The 6,050-nt window shown below is 41.3% G+C and overlaps 1 protein-coding gene across 1 annotated transcript in view; it reads right to left on the reverse strand.

Moving 5' to 3' along the window:
- C1H3orf20 (chromosome 1 C3orf20 homolog) overlaps positions 1 to 3,108 on the reverse strand; it is an 89,569-nt gene extending 86,461 nt beyond the window's left edge. Inside the window, exons 1-2 of the mRNA XM_032308346.1 lie at positions 3,030 to 3,108; positions 2,561 to 2,591 (exon numbers count right to left, since the gene is read on the reverse strand). The gene's annotated coding sequence lies outside the window, so the exon portion shown is untranslated. The remainder of the gene's footprint in view (positions 1 to 2,560; positions 2,592 to 3,029) is intronic.
- Between the last annotated feature and the right edge of the window lie 2,942 nt (positions 3,109 to 6,050).

Genomic DNA, 6,050 nt, shown 5'->3' on the forward strand with positions numbered 1-6,050 from the left:
ACAAAATCAAACTTAGCTCTCTCAGGTCATTTGGTCCTGGGTTTCTTTGCTATTATCTCTAGTTTCTGGCTCCCTATAGTTTTAATCAGAAATGCTTTGGTAAAGACAGAAAGCAGTGCAGATGTAACCGCATGCCTGCAGTCTGTGAGCAAGCCCAGCTGTCGGCTAGGACAGGCAGGAGAATGAGCCCTTGTTCAGTGCAATGAGGAAGTGGAGATGGGACTAGGAAAATGAAGACAGTGTGCTTTCTGTTGTTCAGTACATAAAGCATGCTCTGGACAGATGCTTGAGCTCTCTAAGCAGATGAGGAGGAGAGAAGGGCTGAGCTAGAGAAGTGATCTGACAGGAAGCAGAGTGGGGGCCACCACACACGATTAAGCTTAAGTGCCTGCCACCAAGGAAGGTTTACCCAGGAGACTGAAACCTCATGGTCACACCTCATCCTGGAGCAGCATTCTTGCCGGCCACTTGCAACCTCCACCAGGGAGATTTGTCATGACACGAAAGGCCCTTATTAAGATGGGTCTCCCAGCAAGACCCATCAAGAAACATAAAAATGATCATCCCTTTGACCAAGTGATCTCACTCCTGAAAGTAATGCCAGGCGGGGGTGGAGGGAGGTTTAAAAGAGGGAGAGAAGCTACTTTAGTACAGATCAATGCTGGTTGAGCCAAACAAAAAGATACTTACAGCCTCTTCATTCTTAATAGTGAAATAATGCAGCCAGCCAACAACTGAGGACATGTTTAACAACAATGTAGACTAATTTAATGAACTATTAGGTAGCAATTAAAAATATCTGAGCAGGGTGCCTGGGTGGCTCAGTGGGTTAAGCCTCTGCCTTCGGCTCAGGTCATGATCTCAAGGTCCTGGGATCGAGTCCTGCATCAGGCTCTCTGCTCAGCAAGGAGACTGCTTCCCTCTCTCTCTTCCTGCCTGTCTACTTGTGATCTCACTCTGTCAAATAAATAAAATCTTTTAAAAAAATATCTAAGCAGCTCAGTTTTAAAAACATTATTTTAGGGGCACCTGGGTGGCTCAGTCGATTAAGCATCTGCCTTTGGCTCAGGTCCTGATCCTGGAGTCCTGGGATTGATCCCTGCATCAGGCTCCCTGCTCAGCGGGGAGCCTGCTTCTCCCTCTCCTCCCTGCTCATGCTCTCTCTCTGATTCTCTCTCAAATAAATAAATAAATAAAATTATTTTTTTTAATGGTATGTTTACATTGATCACACATCCCTTAAAACTCATGTAGATTATAATGGGAAGCAGAGCTATAAAGCCTCTTCTAAGGTAAAGATGATTTTTGTGAATATGAAAATATGTTCAACATTCCTCATCATCAGGGAAATGCAATCAAAAACCACAATGGGATATCATCTCACACCTGTTAGAATGACTATCATAAAAAAAAGACAAGAAATAACAAGTGTTGGAGAGAATGTGGAGAAACTGGGACCCTCGTACACTCATTATTGGGAATGTAAATTGGTGCAGCCTCTATAGAAGCCAATAGGGAGGTTCCTCAAAAAATTAAAAATAGAATTACTGTATGACCCAGGAATTCCACTTCTGGGTATTTATTCAAAGAAAACAAAAACACCATCTGGAAAAGATATATGCACCCCCATGTTCACTGCAGCATAATTTTCAAGAGCCAAGACAGGAAGGAAACCTAATTGTTCACTGATGGATGAATGGATAAAGACAATGTGATTCATAGCTATAATGGAATATTACACAGCCACAAAAAAGGAAATCTCACCATTTCCAACATGGATGAGGGCATTATGCTAAGTGAAAGTAGTCTGACAAAGACAAATACCATATGATCTCTCTTATGAGTGGAATCTGAAAACCCCCAAAACCAGAAAGCCAAAAAGCCAAGCTCACAAAAAGAGAACCAACTGGTGGTCACTGGAGACAGGGGGCGGGGGTAGGCAAAATGGGTAGAAGGGAGTCAGAAACTGCAAAGTCCCAGTTACAAAATAAACAAGCCATGGGAGTGTAATGTACAGCACGGTGACTATAGTTAATACTGTATTGCCTACCTGAAAGTTGCTAAGCAAATAGATCTTAAACGTTCTCATCACAAGAAAAGAATTCTGTATGTATGGTGATGGGCGGTAACTAGACTTATTACAGTGATCACTTTGTAATATATACAAATATCAAGTCATTAGGTTGTACAACTGAAACTAATGTTATATGTAAATTAAACCTTGATTTTAAAAAATTAATTCATTTTTGAAAAGAAGACAATCAATCCTGGGTCCCCTATAAAGACAGCAGTACTGTTCTCAGAGGTACCTGTGACCTGGGAGACCTGGGCTGTGAACAGGATGTACTTCTGTGTTTTTAGTTTTCACAAACAATCCTGAACAACATGCACAGAGAGGTGTGGGGCAGGGCAGGGAAATCTGTATGTATGGTGATGGATAAGGGGCACTGAGGGGTCAAGTGTCTATAACTACCCCCAAGTTCAAGTTCATGGAAGCTTCACTGCTAAAAACATTCAGAAAGAGAAACAGAAAACAACGTGCCCCAGTGAAAACACTTACCACGAGGCAAAACTGCCACTAAGCAGGTGAGCTTCAGAGTCAGGAAGAACGTGGCAGTTAGAAATGTGGTGGAGAAAGCAGCTGTTTAAATTGAGGTTGACAAAGAAGAAATATATCTGACCATTCCCATCACTGGACAAAATGCACTTAGTATGCATGTGTATATAAATGCAGCCCGGGATTTATTAAGAAACATGGTAACAGATCAATACTGGGCCTGAGTGCCAGGTTTTCATTAAAACACCTTGCTTCATTTCATTAATCTTCCAGTTTTCCTACACAATAATGTACACCTATTACATCATTCTCTACCCCCAACCCCAAACATTAAACATTAAGCTAGATGTCCATAATCTACACTAGCTAAATGCCTCACTAAGGCAGCTCAAAAAGGCTGGGCGGGAGGGCCTGGGGATTTCATTTTCTCTCTGTTTCCAGCAGGTCAACAATTCTAATTATCATCACTTACCTTAGCCATATAGCTTTTTACACAAACTGCCTGACATATAACTGACTTAGTTCAGTTCACTGGCTGAAAAAGAAACAAAACACATATGGCGTGGCTCCTCTATGTTGTATTAACTGTAAAGACCAGTACTGACCCCTGTTCCAAATTCTAAATTCTACTGCCGCCTCTCGATGTCACAACAAGGTTAGCTGAAAACCATCCTGCAGGCTGCACTGTGGCTTTAAGAGGAAATAAATGATCCCACAAGTCTTTGGCAAATGTATGGCTAAACATAGCAGGAATCTCATGTATATGGATTTAAAGTTTCTCCTTTGGGAATTTTGCAAGCGAACAAAATGATTTATTTAGCCAATTCAAAGGGACTGTATCAAAACACACAAAGGCCTAGAGGAAAGATTACAGCGAAAACAAATAATTCAAAGCAATTTCTGATCCAAAACATTTCGCTTAGCTCTACAAAGATATGAGTAAGGTGTGGTCATGTTTTCTGACAGAAGAGTTCATGACTCCTTGCCTCCGAGTTAAACATTGCGGTAAGAATAGCTTCAGTGCTTAATGCATGACTGGAAGAAATGTTTATCAGTCCTTTAGCTACTAATGGGAGGATTACGTGTAGTCAGATCATAAAGCATATAAAAAACAGATCATGCAGAGGTGTGCTATGCAGGACGGTAGCACTAGCGTCATGTCTTCTGAGTATCTGAAATGTGGTATGACTAAGGAAGTAAAATTGTATTAAGAACTGGTATTTGCCTGTACCCCTGGGGCTAATAATATGTTATGTTAATAAAAAATTAAAAATTAAAAAAAACCCTGATATTTGATACAGTTACTGGCAAACTTAGAAATGTTTGTGTGTATAGAACTTGGGTGTGTGAATCTACCTTTTCACTGTATTTTCTAAGAAATACAAATATAGACCAAGTATTCCTGATGAAAATTTAACATCTGAATTGAGATGTACCACTGGTGGATATATGGATTTTTTAAAACTCAGTGTGCAAAGAAATATAAAATATCTGGATATTTTTAAATATAATTAAATTTGAACTAGTTGAACTAGTTTGGATATACTGGATTAAATACTGGATTAGATACAGTATATCATGAAATTAATTTCACTTTTTTAATGTGGTTCCCAGAAAACTGAAAACAGCTTACATCATATTTCTACTGGGTGGTGCTGTTGCAGTGAATCTGAAGTCTTGAGAATGCTGTGGCGCCATCTGCTGGACTCACTCTACAAAACAGGCCCATGAGAAATGGTAAAACTGAAAGTGTTAACACCTGAACTCTGGGCCTGAAAGGCAAGAGGATGTAACTAACTGGGCTCCTGAAACACTAAACAACCTGTATGCTGAGACAGGATGAGAAATGTTAAAATAGTTTTGAAATCCTAGAGAAAATCTGACTTACAGTTCCTAGTCGACAGTGACCATGAGCCAACGTGCAGACTGCTTCACCATCCACCCTAGGTTGGGCCATCCTGAGCAACAAAAGGTTATTTCGGGTTCCCTCTCATGACCACTGGCTCCCACAGGGATTACTGCTGCCTGACCAGCCTTCCCATCCCCTCTCCACATACAGCCCAAGTCCTTCTCTACCTTATAATCAAACCTTTTCCATCTTTCTCATTTGTCTGTTTTCTTCCTTCCTTCCATTTTTCCAATGTTCCCAGTATAACTAATCATTCTATTTTTTTCTTTCTACTATTCCAATATTTTTTTTCTGTCTCTTCTCCTTGTGCCCAAAAGCTGTTTCAGTTGGTTATGTAGTTTTAATTCCTATGTTTAGGCCTTTGATCCATTTTGACATTGGGTTGGTTTTGCTTATCGCCTGAGTTAGGGATCCATATTCATTCTTCTGCGTGTGGATAGTCAGCTGTCCCAAAATCATCTTTTGAAGAAACTATTCTTTCCCCATTGGATGGCCTTGGCACCACTGTCAAATATGAACTGACCACAGAAACAGAGCTTTCTTTTCGGACTCTCAGCACTAGTCCATCGATCTAGGTACTATTCCTATGTCAGTACAACACTGCTTTGATTCCTGTAGCTTTGTAGTAAGTTTGAAATAGAAAGTGAGAGTCCTCCAACTTTGTTCTTTTTCAGATTGTTTTGGATATTCTGGGCCTCTTCAATTCCACACAAATTTAGGATCAGCTTACCAATTTCTGCAAAAAGATGGCTGGGTCAGTTGATTTTAATGTGTATTTTTAAAAAGAGATTTGCCTGATCAGACTGACAGAATGACCCTTAGGACAGGCAACTTTGCCCTTGACATGGAGTTCAGAAGTTAAGTTTGCAAGAATTTGGGATTTTCATCTAGTACTACTTGATAGTGGAGTGACAACACTGAGAGCACAGGGCGGTGGAGAAACTGAATTTGGAGCAAACGTGAGCCTAAACAAGCTACATATAAGTCCCAGAGCTGCCGTTTGGATGCTACATGACCTTGAACAAGTTGTTGACCTTTTCTGGGCTCCAGTTTGCAATCCATAATGAGCACTCCCATCAATATCACTGAGACTATGTGGATTGGAGCCCACAGGAGTATAGGCTCCTTCTGGCACTTGGAAGATCTGGTGGCCAACTCCCACTGCTTGTCTGGAGCCATGAAGACACTGAGGTGCAGGAGGCAGAGGATGGGATGTATTCAGGTACAGAAAAGGCTTCCAGAGTTCTGCTCACTAATTCACTGTTAGTAAAGATGAAGGGACCTCCCTGCCTCGCACTCCAGCCCAGATCTACTTCAGTAAGACTTCTGAGGTGATGTGGCTCCTGAAAGTGATGAGGGCCTACAGTGGGCACAGCAGAGAGACAGGCCGAGCTGAAAAAGTAACCCTTAAGCTGAAGAGCATCTCACTCTCTGACTCGGTCCGACAGCCTCCACATGGGCCCCAGGTACTCCACACACACTTAATGAATACCCACCAGGCATGTGTGGTGACAATATAAGTGACTTCACCTCCTACCCTTTTGGATTATGAGGTTCTACTCCCTGGTCTTCCTTATCATTTTA

This window comes from Mustela erminea, chromosome 1, assembly GCF_009829155.1.
Source record: "Mustela erminea isolate mMusErm1 chromosome 1, mMusErm1.Pri, whole genome shotgun sequence".
Classification (NCBI taxonomy): Eukaryota; Metazoa; Chordata; class Mammalia; order Carnivora; family Mustelidae; genus Mustela; species Mustela erminea.